The 22,470-nt window shown below is 35.4% G+C and overlaps 1 protein-coding gene across 2 annotated transcripts in view; it reads right to left on the bottom strand.

Annotated features, from left to right (window-relative positions):
• The window catches only part of LOC128888555 (matrix metalloproteinase-2), a 206,621-nt gene that overhangs the window by 173,170 nt on the left and 10,981 nt on the right, over positions 1–22,470 (bottom strand). The window lies entirely within an intron of this gene.

Here is a 22,470-nt window from a genome sequence, read left to right as displayed (position 1 = left end):
ATGCTTGTAGCGATTAAAAATGAATATAAATGAATATAATGAATATAAATGAAAAATTGTCAAGAGAATCCATGGCTCCAGCGATTATTCTAATGGTCCACGCAAGGTTCATTGAATCACGCGAATATCTGTTGGTTACTAAACGTAGACAGCGAAAAATGCTAAGAGTGCAAAGGGTTAACGGAGGCACGACTCATTGAAGCTTTCTTCGGAAGCGAGCTCAGCGAGATCTTCCTCTCCATACGTCCAGAACTCGTAGACCGTGCTAGTCGTCAACCCCGTCGGAGAAATCTAATTATAAAACGACCTATATTTAGCTGAAACTTATTCCAGCGGCGGTGTGCACCGGGTCACCGGACTTCTCTTTCACGAATGGGATATCTTGACGCAGCCGTGGCCTAACCGAGGACAAGGAGAGCCTGTTCAGCCTCTGAGGCTCTAGCCTCTCGAGGCAAGGCAGGGAACAATTTTATTTATTAGTTGGGCTTTTTGAAATTATTTGGACACCAACTTGTTGCACTACAACCCATAGTATCGTTCATAAAATAAAGTAACATCTCTTTTAAATAAAAATATTCTTCTTTCGTCTGTTCTACGTAATACTGGAAGATATTATTTTATTATATCACATATTTTATTATATATTAATAGTATATTATTGCCGATAGGATCTTACCATTTATTTATTATGATGAACATTTTTATCTAGGCACAAAGAAAACTTACAACTCTTAATCATCCCTCAGTCACAGGTTTTAACACATTCGCAACCGCTGACGTGAATTCACGTCACTTCAAATTCTATTCCTGGTTTCTATTCCAAATAATGCAAATTTTTTTATTTTATACACTACGTGTTTACAACATTCATATTTCAAAACATATTTTGTAATTTTTATCTTCGCCCTAACGATACTTTGTGATGTCCAGCTTCAGAATTTTATTATTTTCGTCAGTATTCGGTATCAGAAAAGTAAAATCTGCCAGTCGCGATGTGTTAACCCCTTGACTTACACATTATCTCCCGATTGCTCGGGTCATAGTAAACAGGAAGGTAGGAAGTCCGAACGAAATACCACGGGTCAGAACTTGTGTTAATGCCTCAAATTCCTTATCACGAGTCTCACTCGTCGTTGTAGGCCAAAGGGTGAATTACATCACTAATAAATCCATGTTAAATTCAAGAATATCATCTTGACCATAATCATTAAGAATCTAAATTAATTTTTACTGTATGTAACACGGTTGGTACAAATAATAAGGCAAATATTGGGTTGTCCGGAAAGTCCATGCCGATTTTTGATAGATGGCGCAGGTCTGAATATGTCGAAATGGCTGAAAATAAATAACATATATATTAGGCGGACTGGAAAGTAATGTCGTTTTTGTCATCTTAAATACTTGTTTATCATTTATCAGCTCATTGATTTTTCTGGCATTGAACATTTGTACTGAGGGGGATTATATAATGAATTAAAGATAGAAATTTATTGGAAAGTTTGAATTTAATGTAAAAGAAACGACATTACTTTTCGGTCTACCTAATATGTACATCCCTTAAAAGGTGAAAAAGTTGTGAAACAAAGTGGTACCTATGTAATTCAATAAATATATATTACAATTCAAATGTGTCTTTGAAGTTTTCTTAAAAATTGACACGAACTTTCTGGAGACAACCTAATATCTTCTACCAACACCTCTTTCTTTCTTATAACACGAATGACTTTACATACAATTATGTATAATTTAATTACTGATATTATCATTTACCGTCATTATTACTATTTACTTATTTCACTGTATCTAGTTAAATTTACTCTCGAGACTCGAGAAAGTTCAAACGACAATTGATTTTCCATTTCCTGGCGCCATGGGGTACCGAACAAACGAACGACTATAATGACCGATCTACATCACAGTCACGAAGCCTCTGTATCAACTCCGCCCTCCCCTTGCGCGTCATCAGACAACAGAATTAAGTGTCGCGTCTTCCTGGGTCAAATGCATTCCGACTGTCGTCGGTAAGACCTGGACCTTTTAATTTACCGTTAACTCGGAACTCACCAATCATTGAGCTCGATCGAGTCACCGACTCCCCCGACTCGTGTGTGTCTTCTCATTCCCTTTATGACTGAAGAACTGACGCTCTTTCAACGACCATTGCGAGATGACGCAGAGCTGGGCAAATTTTATTGTGACATTCAGAGTACAATACATGCAATATATATTATTCAAAAATGCTTGATTTTTCAATTTCTGACAACACAGCTCTGAGGTTCTAGAGTGATCACCGTGCAATATTCATCTAAATAGTGACAACGACCCAACTTTTCAATTTTAGGTATTTTTAAACGGAAAAATTGCGACAGTATCTAGTTTTGCATAGTTTTTGCTTTGTTGGCCGGAGGGGGCGACAGTATCTAACCAACATTTTCCATTTTCCTCCCAAAAATTCCCAAATATGCACCTCTTTCCGCCCTTAATTTTAAAATCAACTTATATTTACATAACGCGTTATCTTTTTGTCGCGAAGTGTAACGAGAGCACGAAATTTTCGAGCTGGTTCATTTTCGAAAAAATCGCTGGAGAACGTGACATCTCGGCACGACGTCCCAACAGCGTCCAGAGACAAGAATAACCGAATTATGAAGAGCGATGAGGTTGACGCGATGACATTCAGCCGACTCTGCGACGAATCAGCGTAACTTTCTAAATGAATTTCTCGGTACCAGGGAATTGAACAGAGCGAATTCGCTGGTCGAGTGACAAACGCATTCCCCGAACACCTTCGAATAAATAACCGCATAAACAATCGAGGAAGAAACTACGTATCGGGCGAGAACGCGGTTGAGAAAAATGTTTCACCGTCTTGCAGGCTTCCAGTCAAATAGGGAAGTGGATGATTCACGTAGGTTCGAATTCATACCAGAGAATGGAACGTCCTATTTTAGACTTCATCCTTGTGGGAATTATACCTGCAAGAAACCGACAGATGCGACATAGTTTCCACGATTAAATGCAATTTAATGCAGCATTCAACAGTCGAAGAGTTTGCAATATGTTCAAGTTGTTCTTCTTTCCTTGACTTTGTTTTTATTACTTTGAACAATTTTAATCTGACTTGTATTTCTTTTCAGATGATTTTAATTACGGAAGAGAAAGAAGACAAGTAATGAAAGCATTTATTATAATAGAATGGTATTGTGTTTTAACTTTTGTAGTATGTTTCATGGACAATGGATGATCTAGGAGAACTCCAAAAAGAATGGAAGCTAATAAAAAATTGTAAAGATCAAGATTTCTCCCTTGTACTCTTGTATATGCTACTGTTTATGAGTATAAGTATTGTAACGAAGAAATATGCAGGACGAGGCACGGAGGTTGGACCAACTTTCCTAACTTTTTAATAACTTTAGTGGATATTAGTTCAGACGAAAGTTGTAAGATTTTGTATACAGAACAGCTTAATATTACTCGGTTTTTTTTGTTAGTAAGAGCATAAAAAACACGTGGGAATTAATTTTAGAAGCGTATGAAGGTTAAACATAGAGAAAGAATTTTTTGCTTTTTTTACTAATAATATAACGCTAAAACATAGTGAACAAATTTGGATACCTATTTTACGAGTGATACGAAAATCAAATTCAGCTTTTTCATCAAAGGCATACATCAGCAAAAACAATTAAATTTTAATTCGTTTATCAGGAAACATTTCACCCTGTAATAAAAATTTAATTTTCATTCAACGAAACGAACAAAAAATTTCTTCGTTAATTATACAATGTTTCAATTTCTATCCACGTAAGAACTTTACCCACAAATTCTAGAAGCCGTGAACGTTTTCTAGATAACAATTCTTTATGGACCGCGGAATTTAGAAGCTGTCCAAGCATTTATTCAAGTATGTTAAGTGCCACGCCCTGCTTACAAAGTAAAGTAGCTTTTCCGTCAACAGAAACTCCAGCTCTGGGCGCTATTGTGGTAGGCCACCACGTGAAACATTCTCATTGTGCCTCGCACAGGGGTGTCCGAGGATTAAGCAGCAGTTTGCGGTGTGTCGAAACGGTAGGTCTCAAAAGTGTTTGACAAAGGGTACAATACTCGTTAACATATTCTTCCGAGAACTGCATAGGCCCTTAGTCATAGGACCCTAGAAGGCATTCCACTAGTCATCGAGATAAGAAAACGTCCCTGACTCTGGACTCGGGTGATGAGTGATAACCAATAATGGAATCGAGTAAGAACTTGTCTAAGTTTGCTCACTTTTGACTCAAACTCAGGCAAACTCAGGCAAACTCAAACTCAGGCAGTTCCATAAGTATTGGTATCCTATATGTCTGTTAAAGAAAGTCTGAATTAAATGATAGGTTTGACGTTTTCAAATAAATGTTTCATGATAAATATGTACACGAATAAACTTTACACATACATATATTTATGATGAAACATTTATTTGGAAATATCACATCTTCTCATCAACTCACATCAAGGTACGAATACTTACGAGATTGACTGCATTTAGTTTCCAAGGAGGGTAAAAATTAATTAATTCTTAATCGCACTTTAGAACAAACAATCTACAATTGCAGGTTAATTGATTGATATTATAATTAATTAATGCCTACCGTGCGCCCATACAGTTTTCTTTAAAACATGTCTTCTTTTATATTCGAGTACTTATCGCCATAAAATCGTTAAAAGCGTAATTCCGCCGTCGCAAGCCCCTAAAAAGATGTGACTCCTGAAGAAGTCGATTCGTCATCCAAACAAACGGGAGCTCTGCTCTACAAGAAACTCCTTTCTGGCCTTTACCAGCAGCCTCGTGAAAGTCAAGTGCATTTGTTCGTTTATTAGCTGCGAGGTGCGACTATTAAGAACGTCGCTCAAAAATGTGGAGCCATTCTAAGCGCGTACAAGGGGTCCCTTTGTTCATCGAACAGCCCCTTTTCACGAACGCGGACTTTCCTGGCCCTCGAGACGCGTTTCGAACTTCTTCGGTGTGTTTTTACGAGTTTCGGAGCATCGACATTGACGGATCGATTCGTAATCTTTCTTGCACCGCATCTCGTTGACGCGAATGCACTCTAAGCGCATCGTGCAAAACTTCTCTCGTGCATCTCGCTCGCAGAATGAAGAAATTTAAAACGGCGATACCACAGGCTGGCAGACACTGGTGGCCAAGTGAAAAATGGAGGAACACGAGTCAATGGAATATTTTTCGGTCGTTTTTTTAGCTGTCTGCTGTGCAATATCTCCATGTAAATTAGACGTCACTGGTCGACGATAAACTGCTGGTGCAACTTGTTTCTCCTTTTTTGAATAAATTCATTAATGTAATGGGACCGCTGGCATACCCGTTAACTCCTTCGTATCACCTAGAATGCGGTGATCACGTCTTTTTTTTATGCATGTAGTGCATGGAGTCATTTCACAATTTTCGAATTCAAATACAGTGTAAAACATTGTGGATGTGGACATGATTTATTGAAGAGAGGGCATTGATTATAATTTTTGGAGCAGGGATTTAACGCGGATTTAAAACACGTTCACTACCAGACTAATACTCTTCGAAAATTTGTAGTATTAGTTGAAGTAACTAATGATAATTTACTTGAATGTATGAAACAAGATTGTACATATGTGTACAGAGTTTATTCTAAAAAAAATTAATTTTACACAACCCAATATAATTCAGATTAGAGTTCATTCTTTTTAAGCAATTAAACTGATTATTTCCACTCTAGATAAAATTAAATACATGCTTACTATTATTATATAAAAACAATTGTTGAAAATTCACAATCTACTCCAAATGATGGAACTTTACGAATACAATGGATGTCTCCAGAGCTCGTCTTCCAAGAGAACAGTGACTGTTGGTGCTACGAGAGAAATTTCAATGATAGACACTAAAGATAAGGCAGACGTTACGATATACATTTCCTGGCACCGATAGGCGCAATCTGGGTAAGATTGCGCGCAATTTGAATACTGCATCGCAGTAGCTTTCAACCTCAATTCGAAGACCAGGCGAGAAACGGTGTTCTTCAAGATTACTCTTCGCCTGACCCGCATTCCTTAAACGTAATCATGCCTTCAGGGTCCATTAAACTACGCCGTTATTACTGTCGCGATGAGAAAGGTAGCCCCCGTAAAATCATTGTCCACGAGAGAAAAAAGGAAATCGTCGCGAGACAATGAGGTACGAGGGAAGTAATCGAAACGACTTCCTTTTTTGTCATCAAGCGCCTTTCAGAACCGCGCGAGATTTATTCGGTGCTGCGAGGACCAGGACAGGGAATTTTTCTCGTATAAGGGGTTCAATTTAATTGTCAAATAGGGAAAACGTGAACGACGGGTAATAAGTAACGTCGAAAAGAAAAATGGGCAATCGAGTCGTTACTCGTTTCGTCATCAGCTTTTTACTGCTTCACGAGTCCAATTATTAAGTATTCCTTGAGATATTTTTTTATACAGAAGAATTTATATAACGTGTTTGTAACTTTAAGAATGCTTTAGGTATGTTCCAAAATAAATTTGGTAATTTTTTCTGAAGTCATTTCGCACAGAAATATTTCAGATATTAAGATACTAACATGTCTAGTATTAGAAAGATTGATGTTCCACAATCATTTGTTACGTAAAACAAAAATTCTTTGAGCAAAATTGTTTTTCTAATAACCTCTTAAGAGTTAATCTCAGTCTTTCACATTTCCCTTTCAATTTCTGCGGAAAAAGAAATCTTCTTTGCATACTTCAATATCCACTACATCCCATAAAGTTCCATCCGAATCACAATTCCCGAATTCTAAAGCTTCTCTCGTCAGGTAGCATTTTCTATTACAAAACTGTGACTGCAAAGCGATTAAGGTACTCCATGGGATTGTGTGAACAGAAGATTTACCGCCAAGTTCTTGCGGGGTTCCTTTTTCGCGGGAAATGCGACGGAAGAAGAATACAGTTGGCTTTATTTCTCATTTAACCACCACCACAATGACCTTCTGGTGGTTGCGAAAGAGCTGTTTTTAACTGTTTCGAACTATTCCAGAACTGTTGGACTCGTACTAAATTTCTTGAGCTGTTTTAACTTCTGTTATTTACATTTGCTATCATTAAATGAATTTTATGCAATTTATGCAGGCAGCGGAATTTCATTTAAGAGGAATTTAGCCATCCTTTAAAGGAGGACATCTTGGACACGTAAAAGTCATAGCTATATTCAACAATTATTTTTTTCTGGAAAAACAATCGACTCGAAGTAAGATCTATTTACTGATGTTTATTGTACATATATTGAGTAACAAAAAACTAATTTTTATTTACATATACAGTGGGTGTAAAAAGTATTCTTACACTGATCAATTTCCAAAAAAACTGTGTAAAATTGTAAGTTGTTAACTTATTTCTTATAAACAATGTCATTCTACATATTCTCGGGAATCTCTAGAATAGATAGATTACAAACAAAAAAAATAGCTATTTATGTAAGTTGTGAAATTAACAAGAAAAAAACAGTTGATCGATAGAAATGTTGAAGCAATAAGTATTCGCACAACTGTTTAAAAGTACTTTCTTGGAAATTTGATGTTTCCTAATTCGCACGAAGCAATCAACTAATGTGTTTACGTTACAAACTCTGTTGTAAATGGTTCGTCATAAGAATCGTACAAATACTTATTGCTTCTATACTTTTACCCAGTTTTCGCATTTTTTTGTTAATCTCATAAATTATATTAACTAGTAAATGTTATTTGGGCTATATCTATCTTAGAGACTTCCGAGAATATGTAAAATATCATTGATTATAAAAAAAGAAGTTAAGAAATTACAATTTCACACAAAAGTTTCTTGGGAAATTGATCGGTGTACGAATACATACTACAACCACTGTAAACTGTGAAATTGAGGATGTTCTAACTACACACATTTATGCCTGCAAATTTTGTGCCAATATAGTAAGTATTAGTGTACTTTTCATGTTTATCACTGTCTCGAAAATACACAAAGATAAACACCGGCAAATTGTTCTGTAGTTTGACAATTTCCTCCCTTGAATATTCATGTCCTAGTTAGCGTAGAAATAGAAGGTGGTGGAACTGCAGTATTCTAGCGTGCAAACTAATTTGAACTTTAATTAATAGTACAGTTGTACATATTACAGTCGTAATATTGCAACCATACACGTACGAATTAAGTGTAACGTATATGTTTATGGGACAGTAGCTTTACATAACGCTTTGTCTTAATTAGTGTGTGCTAGGTTTTAAACTATCCTTGATCTATATCCACCTCACTAACAAGACACTGTACAACTCTTCTATGGAAAATACAGATTCAACTTTATTTGTTTTTATTCCTAATAAGATCTTCAAATAAATGGGATGGAATAAAATAAATAATTGAGAATACTTGTACGTGGTAAATATATTTACTAACGATTAAATATGGATTCTACAACGCCTTTGAATGACACAGAATGCAACAAATATTCTGTTCTTCTTCAAAGCAAATCTCCAGGTCAGAAAGAGTTGTATTATAGAGTACAATTGTGTTGGAGACTGATTATACATTTTGTATTTGACAGAAGACATTTAATTCGCCTCTGTTCTTGTAAACGATAAAATTATTCAACGTCATGTGGAACGCCCTAGGATATTATAATTATCATTCGGTAAACATCTTTGTTTCGCGACATCGGTCTGGGTACATAAAACCTCTTGGGTCATATCCTCTTGTGCCATAAGGTGTCCCCTGAAGGGCGACTTAAACGAATTTGTGCTCGAGCCCGAAAAGCCGGCTGTGACAACTTCACGGCTGGGTTTCGGCCGTCGTGTAAATATTTGTTACGTTGAATGCGACGCGGTACAAGGCACGAAGCCTGGACTGCAAAATATAACGTGCACTCCCGTCTGCGAGTCCTCGAACACTTGCATTGCGCAGCTCGGAGTCATAATGCTGGAAGTGAAAGCAAATAACTGTCTTTATTTGAGTATTGGTCAGAAATGAATGTTAGGGTAAGTGTAGTTCAATTGACAATTTTTAATTGCAATTGCTGATTAAATATCACTCAACAATTGTTACCTGCAATGAAAATTGATAACTGATCTTCAGTTATTACTTGTAATTGACAATTGAGAATGGATCATCGAGTGTCAGGTACAAATGACAATTGACAATTGATAGTCACCTGTTACTTGCATTTAATAACTGAATAATTGATAATCAATCGTTAGTCGCAATGACAATTGGCAATCGTAAATAAAATTTTGTAAAAAGAATTAACTTTTTGACCAGGAAGAATTTCAATTCCCTCGGTATACGTACTCATTTGAATGTACGACTAAAACCAAGGAGACGAGCGAAGCTACTGCTGGTTTTCTTACAAAGCACGGTATAAAAGGTCGTTGTCCGTAAAACTGTGAAAATGGATTGACTGATATTTATCCACCGTAGAGTTTCAGGAACACCCTTCCTCCCTGTTCTGTTTGCCCTCGTGTCCCGTAAATGGCAGTGCTCCCAACCTACCGATACAATCGCGTCTAGGGTGGGCGTATTAGTGGCGCCATGGAGGGCGGCAGGAAGGTGACGTCACCCGATACCCAAAAAAACGCACCACGGTCGTTCGTTAATCATCCAGGATAGAGGGAAACGAAGTTCCTATGGAACAAATGCAACGTAGCTTCCACTGGGGAAGAGTCCAGCAAAACATTCGTAGTCCCCTGTAACGATGATTAAATGCGTTTACTTTTTCTGGCTTCGACTAGGTATCGACAGTCGTTGATAAAGTTATTAGAGCAGCTTAAGAAATTAGAAGATTTTTCCTGTTTTAAGGGAGAACATCCGTGTAAATTAATATCTGTTAATTGAAACTGGCAGAGATATTATTCAAAGTACGAGTTTTTGATACACAGTGTGTAAAACTTTGTAAAATTGTAATTTATTAAATTATTTTATATGAACAATGACATTCTAGATATTCTCGGAAATCTCTAGAATAGATAGATTACAAAAAAAATTAATCGATAGAAATATTGACGCAATAAGTATTCGCACAACTGTTTAATTTTTAAAACTTGTTTAAAAAAGAGAGAAATTTACATTTATAAGTATATAATACTTCCTTCGTGGGATTTCCTCTTGATTTTATAATTACTGTAACTTTTCTAAGCATTAAATGAACTAAATTATTAGTTATTCGAAGTGGGATCTTCTTCAAATCCTCTCTTAGAGCCATTTTTAAAAGTACTTTACTGGAAATTTGATGTTTCCTAATTCGTACGGAACAATAAACTAATGTGTTTACGTTACAAAGTGTACTGTAAATGGTTCGTCATAAGAATCGTACAAATACTTATTGATTCTATACTTTTATCCACTTTTCGCAATTTTTTGTTAATCTCATAAATTATATTAACTAGTAAATGTTGTTTGGACTATATTTATCTTAGAGACTTTCGAGAATATGTAAAATATCATTAATTATAAAAAAAAGAAGTTAAGAAACTACAATTTCACACAAAAGTTTTTTGGCAAATTGATGGGTGTACGAATACATTCTACGCCCACTGTACGTGTGGAACATTCGGTATCAACAAAAAATTCCAAAATATCAACACTTTTTCTCATCCTTAAGAAATTTTAGATAAAATGTGTGCCTTCGACATTTCCAAATGGAAATATTATATGTATAATGAACACATTGTTATGCAACGTTTGGACTACCCTATAGCAGTCCTCTTCAAATAGAATGAAAAGTAAACCTAATAATCCGTAATAACGTTTTTTTTTATTCTTTGTTATATTCTCCCTTCCATAAAGTATTACTTCCTCTTCACCTCATTCTCTTTTTGTTCTCTGCTCTTATTAAATATAAATTTCAAGCTTTCGTTTACTTTCCTCTCGTCTTTCACAATTTCCTTCCCTCTACTCCTCGTTTCCCTACTTTTTACAATACCTTATAATTATTTTAATACAAACTCTGTACAATATTACTTTTTAAGGACTGTACTCGTTGATTACGTGAATATTATAAACAGATGGCATATTTTAGACTGACCTGATTAATAGAAAAATTAGTAGAAAAAGAAATATAATGGAAAATATTATACGTTTAATAATCAATACAAAAAGTTGTTATTTAAAAAGTTATCGAGGCCACATATTGAAACTATTCTAGCTACCCTTTAATACTGATCTTTCTTCTACAGGAAAATTTGTAAATCTCCAAACTTAGTGAAAGAAATAGATTGAAATATTTTTAGTTTCTCCAACAGCAAAAAATCTACAGAATTGCCTAGGAACCCGTTTAAATGTGATTACTGAAAGTTGGAACAGGAAGCCAGTCATCTGAGACTATTCGGTAACAAAGTCAGCAGAATAATTTCGAATCTGGCCCCAAGCGTGAAAGCTGGGTAGGAAATCGGTAGGAAAACTATCGGTCAGGATTCCTTAAGGATTTCCATGAACGGCAGGACGCAATTTTTCAAGTTGAATGGAAACCTCCAGCCGTGGAAAAGTTCAGACCTCGTCAAGTTCCGGCAACTACGGGCGAGCAGCTTTGCATTTGCAACCCTGCCCCCTGATTTCCATAGAGATTCGTTTTCACCATTGGCAACGGCATGCAATGACTTCATTCAAATATGCAGGCATTCTTGAAAAAATTTCATTCGATGCATCTGCTCTGTATACATTGAAAATAATCATGCATTTGTATGCAATTTTGATTTCAAACGTAAATATCACACCAGAACTACGAGAATAATATCAACTGCTTATTGTAACTGTCAGAAACGAAAAAAAAAGTAAATTTAATTAAGTGAAAGTAATTCTTCTCGATTAGAATGGAAAAGAGAATTTTGTACCTTTAGTTGTTGTGAAGTTAAAAATTCATGTGTAAAGGTAGTTTATATAAACGTTGATATAAATTGCAAACTCAACCGATTCGAAGTTTAAAAAAAAAATGTACATGTCGAATTGAGTAACCTCCTTCTTTTCGAAGTCGGTTAACAATTACAGGACTAGACAAATGATGAATTATATTCTTTCTACTTTCGCATGAACCCAACTCTAAATATAAATTGATATTTTTGTTAAAGATCCATGTTAAAGCTTCATGTTTTTTAAAGATTCAACGTCCCAACAATATCAGTTTAAAATATGAATGTAAAGTGTACGAGAACACTAGCTTAATTTATTCTAGCATAGTCAACTTTGATTACCATTACATTAATACACAACTCGCAATTTATATGCTTGTAATTTGGCTACGACTCCTGCAACTGTCCTGTAATCCACACGAAATTTAATTTATTAAATGATTAATTACCCGTGGGAACACGATTGTCCCCAAATTAGAGACCGCTGATTCAAAACTCGTTCTTTTCTCGCGGTTCCCCTCTCGAAGCTGTTTTTCGACACTTGCCAGCCACAGCCTCAAAGGAGTCAGAGCGAAATGAGTCGGCGACGCACACGTGCCTTTCCTTGATTAGCGTCTAGACGCCTTGCATACGCATAGGCGTTGCAGTCCACACACGCGGACGCCAGCGTCGAGCGCAAGCGTGGCGCAACTTTCTGCGTCTAGCTAGCGTTAATGACCGCAACTCGTTATTTCTTTTCGCGACTCGAGACGGTCCTTTTGACGTAATCAATTTGCGACGGTCACTGTTAACCGCGGACAACGGAACCGTACGATTGACATGTACGTATTAACTACTCGCAGCTGTCCGTCAGAAATGTGACTTATTTGTTTGTTTCTTTGTTTCATGAAGGTACGAAATTTATGTATATCTCTTTATTGTGTAACAAATTATTTTGTTATAAACACGTTTCCTTTTCACAATGTTCTTTGCTTATATCTAGCTCCTTACTCTATTTACTTATATTCTACGCGACGCTGGTTGTTTGACGGTTTACAATAATACTGTTTTATTTGTACTTTTTTTTTTTTAATAAATATATTTACTCGTTAGTGTTATTTTAGTTTTTATGCCAGTTAATGTTTACATTTTATCGTAATTCCCTAATCTATTCATTTCGCTTGCTCCTTATTCTACAAATTGTACTCTTGCTATTGGTGTAGAGAGTTGCATCCTCTTTTCCTATCCCCCTTTAGACATGAAAGTCTTAACATTTCTCTCTTTTTTTTTTCTATTCTGCGATGTAAAATTATAAAATTGATAACAATAATGACAACGTCTTAGTGATACCCGTACTATTGTAGTAAACATGTAATAGCAAAATATAAATTTCTCTCTTAAAGTAGTTCGTGTTTTATGTATGTTTATATCTTTATTTTACGCGACATATCTATAGTATAATATTCGCATCGTTTAGGAACTTAATTAAGGCTTTGATCACAGCTATTTTGTCAGTCTTTACTATGTCCACTATGTCGTAGTTACAATTAGTTATTATTGTTCCTATCTCGTTAAAAAGGTTGATTCGTTGGAGGTTTCTTAGGGGGCAGTAAAATAGTACATGCCCTATGGTTTCCTCGTCCATGTTGCAATCACAGATTTTGCTTTCTATAATGCCCTTTCTGCCTAGCGATTCTTTTAGATTCATATGATTAGACCCAATCCTGGACATTGTTCTGATCGTTTCTCTATTTAGTTTTTTTTCTATTTTGAAGACCATGGTTTGAATTTGTATTTTTTCTTCCGTTCCCAGAAGTGTGTGAAATAGTATACTCCTTTTTCTCTTCCGATTTCTTCTGCTCTGGTGGCGAATTCTTCCCAGATTTTATTTTTCTGATCTACTAAAATGTCGCTTCTTGCTATCTTCATTTCTTCGTCCGGGGGTTTCTTTGTAAATTCTTTGGCCAAACTGTCTGCCTTCTTGTTTCCTGGTATTCCTTGATGTCCTGGGATCCATCCTAATACTGCAGCTTCTAGCTTTTCCATGTTGAGCAGAGTTTTGTAGATATTAAATATCCATCCATTGTCCTTCTTTTTATCTGTGATTTCTAATTCTTCTATTATCGTTTCTAAATCTATTGCATCTGTTGTGTATATAGCGGGTACAAAATTTATTTTATACTGATTATTGAATAGGTATTGGTTCAGTATTGCTTGTTACAAATCATCAGTCTTGAATATGTGTTCTTTTATGTCACATTTACGTTGCTTTATATTAAATATGTCTTCTCAAAAATGTTCTACTCTCGAGATTGAATTAACAATAATATACAGTGATATTTCGTCTTTGTATCATGATATATACTTCCTTCATTTCCGTAATAATTTTCTTTTCGTTTCACTGGATACTCCATTCATTTGTATATGCAACCTTGAAGAATGAAATCGTATTATTATCGCTATTCTTTTTACACTCGTATTAATAGCTTCTCGTCAGTTCTTGATATCGAAATGGAAATATAAACACGTTATCGTCGAAAAATATTCATTGTGCTCGATGGAAACCTGGTGCAAAGAGCGAAACGAGATTAAAAATTGATCGAGACGAGCCAATAAAGTTAAAAGTGTAGCGACTTATTCGCGACGAACATTAAATTTAAAAATCACTTAGACACGTTTTTATTTGGTTAAGGAAAGATGTAATATCATTCCAAGGATTATGTAAAGGGAATTTTAAGATTTTATTTTTTATAACAATTTTAAAACGAAAAATAATCGTGTATATTCCATACCATCTGTGTTTTATTAAAAGATTTCTAAATTTTCCCTTTTCAAAAACCCGTTTTAATTCAAATTCTAATCTTTATTTAACCAATAACAAATAGATTTCTATCTAAATAAGCCTTTTATCCATCTCTGATTCAACAGAAAATTCATCGTTGTATAACAACTTGTCTCGAAGTTGGAGAAAGGGGAGACCCGGGGAAATTCGCCAGGAATCGAAGAGTCGATAAACATCGAACGATGAAAAATTCTGAACGCGGTTGGCGTGCTTTTAGAAGACTAGTTCTCACGTACGTTCGTAGAAAACCACACCTGATGCTTCACAATCGCAGAGAAACCCGCGCTCAATAATTCACAAGTACATAGCACATTCCACCAAAACGATTCACGTCCGTACAGAAAATTCCGTTACTTTTAGCCGATTCTAAATCACGTCGTGAAGTTGTAACGAACGCTATTTTACATCTACGAATGGCTTCGCATTTCGCTGTTAAACTATCGCAAAATTTTAATAAATCACACTAGAATAAAAGGGGCTCAAAATTGTAATGGAGTGCGTCACGTACAATAGATTTTGAGAAAATCATGATAATATATAAACAATGGAAATAAGAAATCATGATGAAATTCAATTGTTTAATCATTTCCAATACTCCTTATTGATTTTAATAAAACTTTGTAGATGAATGGAGGAGGAAAAGATGAATGGAGGATGGAATTTATCAATATTTGATAATTTACATAGGCAGTGGATATTTTGTGTAAACACCCAATATGTTATACAAACAGTAAGTAATTAACATAGGCACACAATAGTTTAGATAAACACGCAATAAATTATATAGATTCCTGAATATTTACACAATCAATAGTTCAAACAAACCATCGATAATTTACACAAACACCAAAGTTTGCATAACCACCCCATATTCCTAAAGACATTTAGCAGTAGAGTATCTATTGCGCGAAGTATCTTTGACTTCATTATCTTATCAAGCCAGATGATAACCCAGTTACTATGGTTGTTAGTTCATAAAACGTAAGTCGATGTATCTCGATATTGTTACACTTTTAAGAATATCTGCATCGTAAAATAAATCATACATACACTATCATATGTGTATATAATGCATTAGTTAATTATGCATCATTTCAATAACATAGATTTATTCAAGTTTGAATGCAAGGTTCAGAGGCCTAAGACTTTTGCACTGTGTAAGGTTCCATTTAAAAAAAATTAATTTGTTTCTTAAATCTCTTTCAGCATTTCACTTGCAATAACATTATTTACTCTATAGAATCTATTCCTTCGAACCAAATAACTTTTGTAAAAATATTGTTTTGATAGATAGCTTCATTCTCTCACGAGGTATTTAACCACTCCAATGTAAACAAAACACCCTGTACATCGAGTTCCATGAAAATCTAAGAACTTTCTCTACCTTTGACCAGTTTTTCACGATTCAATCCCATTGTGTGTCGATGGACAACGTCACAAAGGCAGTAAAAATTTCTTAACGACGTCTGGTAACAATGACGGCCGAGACGTGTCGTTTTCACGTGACATTTATCGTATTCCAATTGTCGCACCGTAACTGTGCCACCGTGTATTGTAGTCAACGACCGATAGTGACTCGTGTGAAATCGCCTTAATAGATGTCGTGAACCCCGCTAGGAGAGAGTGGATACTATCAGGCGGGGCCTTCGGCCTTACTTCGAAATCGTTAAACCAGGCACTTATATGCAATCGAGGTCGTTAACTGCAGGAAGTGTCGGCGCTTATACAGAAATACTTGGACTAGTGTGTCAAGACGTGACACACACACTTGTGCGTTCTATGTACACACACGTTGGCAAACAAGCGCGTCGCGCGTACTGATCGTAACTTCATCGAAGGTCATACTCTTCTAGTTGACGATCGATCGCTGCTGATAGATTGTGGAGTCCTTCTGAGAGATCCTGAGATCAATGTACTGTTCGCGCGCGAGAAGGACTCTGGTGGTAAAAGGACATTTTGGTACCATTTCGCTTACTGTACTTGGATGACTCCTCTGAAGGGACATCGTAAGTCCTGATGGGTTGGTGGCGACTTCCTATGGGACCGGGATGAATGTACTGTTTGCACGCGAGAAGAAGGACTCTGGCGGTAAACGGACATTTTGGTACCATTTCGCTCATTGTTCTTGGATATCTCCTCTGAAGGGACATCGTAAGTTCTGATGGGTTGGTGGCGACTTCCTATGGGACCGGGATCAATGTACTGTTTGCACGCGAGAAGAAGGAATCTGGCGGTAAAAGAACATTTTGGTCCCATTTCGCTTACTGTACTTGGATGTCTCCTGTGAAGAAACATTGTAAGTCCCAAAAACATATTTTTAATAGCTTCATCAACTTGTGACATATTTATCTATTCTAATTTAAATGAAACACTGTACTTTGTCATAGATTGCCTGTGTCAGAGATTATACAGGATAAACATTCATCATTTTATGGATATATTTGTCAGAATTGTATGTCTTCTTGAAGTTTTTTATCCAAATGTCGCGAAAAAGGATTGAAAATGTGCTATATAGATTTAGATACACAGAGTGGGGCAATAACTTGCTCCAAGTCAATAGATTGAACACCGTCTATCGGTTGCTTTATTATTTGATTATTAGTGGCTGAATCATTTCAAAACTACATTATTTATTCTGCTTTTTTTAACCCTTAATATTAATTTAATTCATCCACAAATACCCTAGCAGGATTCTAATGCACCTCGTGAATCTACATCCTAAATCCAACTCGAGCAAAGTATCAGTTCATTGTTATAACGTTCAGCCATTGTATCTACTTCAATCGCTAGCTCCTTAGATCCAATTTAAGTTTACGCTTGATCGACCAATGTATCTCAACGCGATCCCTTGTTATCCTTCAAAGTACACAGTGATCCACTAGAAACAAGCCACCTTGACATCTTCGTTGTTTTGAATAATACGAAGATATATAGTAAATTTTTATCCAAATAAAATTTCCTTTCACATTCATATACAGCCTTACCTCACACTATGATCAAAAATCTTGAGCAGGAATAATCATCGAGGGAAGACATATAGAGACCTATAGAAAGCAACCCGACGTTGCATTGCCATAATTAATAATTAGCCATATTGAATTAAACAAATGATACATTGTTCTAGAAAGATCTCGCCACGGAGTGGGAAAGGCATGGTCTTCTGGAAAGAGGACCGTGTTGAACCACACGGCACTTACCCCAGAACTTTCGTATGAAACAGTTATATCCTTTGAAATAATTTGTATCATACATATCAAGTAAATAAATGCCCTAACTATAAGCTCAAATGCTTAATTCCCAATTGTTTTCGGAACTAAAGATAGAGCGAAGCAATAAACTTGCCAGGGATCTTTACGTCCGCCTTTCGTTTGTTTCACGAAGAAACCGGAAGATGAGAGATTTGGATCGAAGTTTGGTTAGTCAGCGTCTGTACCGTGGTTGGTAAGGATAGTTTTTAAGGAAAGAAGGAAATCGTTTCACATCAAGGAGGGTTGTAACGACGCAGGCGCCACGTCTGAAAGCACGCAGTCAATATACGCGACTTTCGTACACGGAATCGACCGTGGTTCTTAGTCATCCCGCCACACAACCGCAAAACCGCCTCTGTTTATGACACACGCATGAAATAATGCCACGTGAATACGCCTGGCGCCTCGCGCCTCGCGCATCGGTGAGAGATGTATTAAGCTGGAGCATGGTGCGAACATTAAATCCACAATGACGGCAGGCAGGTTCAGTCCCGAGCACGCGATATTTAAGATAATGAATATCTAATTAGTCGAAAATGATTTTAATTTAATTCGTTAGATATCGGAGATGTATGGTCCTTTTCCGTGATTTCAAATTGTTCAATGTTCATAATTTAATAAACGAAATAATCATTGCGAGTGGCATGATAATAATGGTACAATAAACATTTACTGCGAAAATAGTATGATATACAAGGAACACAAACATCCTTTTAGACTTATTTACATTGACTCTTGCTTCTTGACTTGATTAGTCGAAGACATAATCATACAAATTTTTGTTATTTTAAAAATTAGACATGTCATACATTATGACTATTTTCATAATTTTTAAAAGCAGTCACGAACTATTCATTTAAGAGCCAAGGATGTTTCCTTAAAGAAACCAAAAACGATGTTATAACATAACATAAAAAAACACCTAATTCAGAAATGCTGATAATTATTCTCTAGGACCATCTAAACATATCCCACAAAATTTATGTATACACCTAATACATTTTTAGAGATATGTTCCTGTTATAATCAACGAGAGAGAGAGTTCTTCTAAATCTGAATACTTGACTGGCGTGTACCAATTAAACAATTCATACTTAACCCTTAACCCTTTGACGGAACTGTACTGAAATCAGAAAATCTGGAATGCAAGTTAATAAAGTTAATAAAGTAATGATGATAAATGAATTTTTCACGTTGTACGATTGAATACCATTTATTGCGTTTTGAACGTGTTAGGGAAATTTTACGACGAGGATGTTGCGACGCCATCTCATTGTAAAAGCGACGGGAAAGACGCATTACTATCAAGGGATGTTTCCTGCAGGCTCGCATACGTTACGAGGGTTTACGAGGTTCCGCTTGGTACTAAGTACCTTATGGATCCACGGAGATGCAACGGTTGCGAGTAATACGACAGTGATGTTCGTGGATGTACATGTATTGTGAGTGAATCCATAAATTAATATGATCTACATAAATATTCTTGCCCTTTTATACTCCATCTGGGTAGGAACTACTTAAAATGCAAAATAGAAACCGATTTTGAGCGTTTTGAAGGTCGAGCAAGGTCTAAAGGTTGTTACATTTGCCTAATGACTAAAATAATTAATCATTTACGTCCACTGAAAAATCATGAAAACGTTTCTGGCCACCTCAGTAGACTCATCCTATTAGAAAAGTGATCGAGTCACGTTCGAACCATTGTGAATCATTGCCCTACCAATTGAATTAATTAAAAGCGGGCAACGCGTACGCGTAGACACGTAAAGAAGAGCAAAACGTGACACGAAGATAATGAAATACTGTACCGCGTTGTTAAGGAATTACTATATCAACATTACACTCAACTGACTCAATCTTAATGACTAATTGCAAAATTCTACAATTGAGAAGTCCAAGGAAAAACTATCGCTGTCCGCTTCAAAGACAAATTGTAATTTTATGACAATTATTGGAAAATTATTAATTGAAATATTAAGGGTCAAGGTATCATGGATTCGGAGAAGAGCAATCACTATAGTAATTCTCGAATGGAGAAACGATCAAAGCCCAATTGGTTGAAATTGAATAATAAGGTCGTGCAAAGAAGTATCGTTGTTCTGATTTAATCAATTGATTTCATACGAGCGTAAGAATGTTGGCTCAACTTGCAGAACGTAAATGTCATTTATTAGTTTAACGCTTTAAATTTATGGATCAGGTCTTCTTTAGAAAACAGAAATTTAGGGAATCATAAAAATGATCGAGCATATATGCATACATGTTTGACATGTAGAATTTATTCTACATACCCAGCAGAAATAAATAAATAAATACATATACATTTGAAACGTTTGAAATATTAATAAATATATTTATATACATGATTGTATAAATGGTAAGTTTTGATGCTTTCTATTTTTAGTGTTTTATCTACGTGATACAAATTGTCAAAGGAAAAGTGCATGTTTTTAACAACCGTTCGACTCTTGGATACTTCAAAAAATACTTTCTGCACCGATTCTATTAAAAGCATGCCGAGGAAGAACACAGAAAGACCTGAATAACTTAACCTCATTTCTAAAACTAACTTTACATAACCCCAAGGAACGTTTACAATAAAGTTACTGCAGAAATTACCAACAAATTCACCAGTATAATATAATTCACGATAAAAAGTTCAACTTGGTACGAAATGTTCTGCTTGGGAATCACGATGACATTTTTAATTCAACGTTCCGAAATTACAAAAATAAAATAATTCCATTAGATGTACTGCTGAAAATTGCTTTTCCTGTTGATTAAAATAGTTGCGGAGCAAACTTAATTTAGAAGTTTATATCGAAGTACTCCTAAATTATTCAAATTGTCGAAGTATAACTGGGATTTTAAAGAGTACGAAAAATAAAAATTGTTCAGATGGATTGCTGAAAATTGGTTTTTCTGCTGGTTAAAAATAGTCGTCGAACAAATTTAAATTTCGTACAGCGAGATTAATTTCCGCCCAGATCTCGGTACTATCTACGTCCACGCGAGCTCTTCTTTATTCTACTTAATCCGGATTAGTTGGCGGATTACGAACCACGATGAAATATCACGCTCGAAACGTCTATATCTACCAAAATTAATTGGCAAACTGCCGATAACGTTTCACCGCTAGAAGCCCGCGGCTCTTTTTGACCAAACACGTAAAACAAACAAACCGACGGAGCAAAGGGAAAAATCATATGTATGCATAGACCTATGTTTTTCTTGTCAATTCCAATTTTCGTTAGAGATTTATACAGACTCGTCCGTTTGCTCTCTGAAAAGAATTCTCTAGTAGACAGTATCTCTATATAATTTAGAGTTTTTCAAAAAGGGATGCTGTATTTCGTTTTCCGTTTTAGTTTAATTGTAGTCGGCACTTGATCGACATCATCGTTCGATTAAAAAGTCATCGTATGTACGTTTATTTAAAATTTAGAGAAATTGTATATATTAGGTTGTCCCAAACGTTTCTTTCATTTTATTAATAAGTAATATATACACAATATTTTATGTCTAATGTTACATTATTGAATCTAAGAAATTAGATTGTCTATTTATATAAACACTACCGTACGAAATAATTCAGTGCAAATTACGAAAGAAACTTTTGGGACAACCTAATACTTCATTACCATTTCAGTTTTAATAAGAAATAATTGAAGCCTCTTTTGTAAACCTCTGCACGTGGGAACTTCTTTTAAAAAATTCTACTTTTACCAGTACGCTCTTCAACGTTTATATTAGTTGTATCATACTAGGTGTGTGCTATTCTAGAGGAGTTTATTTATTCTAGAGGTTCTCCTGACCATATGGTTGATGTGTATTGTATCTAATCTATTCAGGGTAAAACATTTTTATACGTACAACCGTTTCAAAATCGATATAATAGTTTTTCTGTAGAACATATTTATATATATATAAAAGAGTATTTTTAAATTATAACTGTTATAACATCTCTTATATTCTTGCAACTCTTTCAAACCGAACCTTTGTATAAAGAAATATGTATATACAGAGTGTTCAGGCTATTACTAGCCAGCGTTTTTCTCGTAAATGGTATGTACGACAAAAAACAATGAAAGAAGAAAAATTTATGCTGTTTTTTGTGTGCAATGTAACCAGATATATAGATCTTTCGTATTTGTATTATTTTCTAAGAAATGAAGGTGACCTTCAGTTTTTTAAATGGAATGATATATTTTTTGTACAAAAATATGGTAGAGTATCGAATTCTAACTAAAAAAGTATTGATCTTCATTAGCCCTAAACCTAACAGGTAACGAATAATTTCACTTTATTATTTGAAAATGTTCTTAACGTAATATCAAGATGGAGATTCAAACAAGTGTACTACGAATTCTTCGTAAAGAAAAACATCATCCCTGTCACTTAGTACTTCATCAGGAGTTCCATGTCTGTACACATTGCTGTCCTGCGAAAATCTGTGATAAGGTTGAATCTCCATTTTGATATTACGTTAAGAAAATTTTCAAGTAATAAAGTGAAATTACTCGTT

Source organism: Hylaeus anthracinus, unplaced genomic scaffold (genome assembly GCF_026225885.1).
Source record: "Hylaeus anthracinus isolate JK02 unplaced genomic scaffold, UHH_iyHylAnth1.0_haploid 11994, whole genome shotgun sequence".
Taxonomy (NCBI): Eukaryota; Metazoa; Arthropoda; class Insecta; order Hymenoptera; family Colletidae; genus Hylaeus; species Hylaeus anthracinus.
The sequence above is the reverse complement of the archived record's forward strand: the minus strand, read 5'-3'. Positions and strand labels throughout refer to the sequence as shown.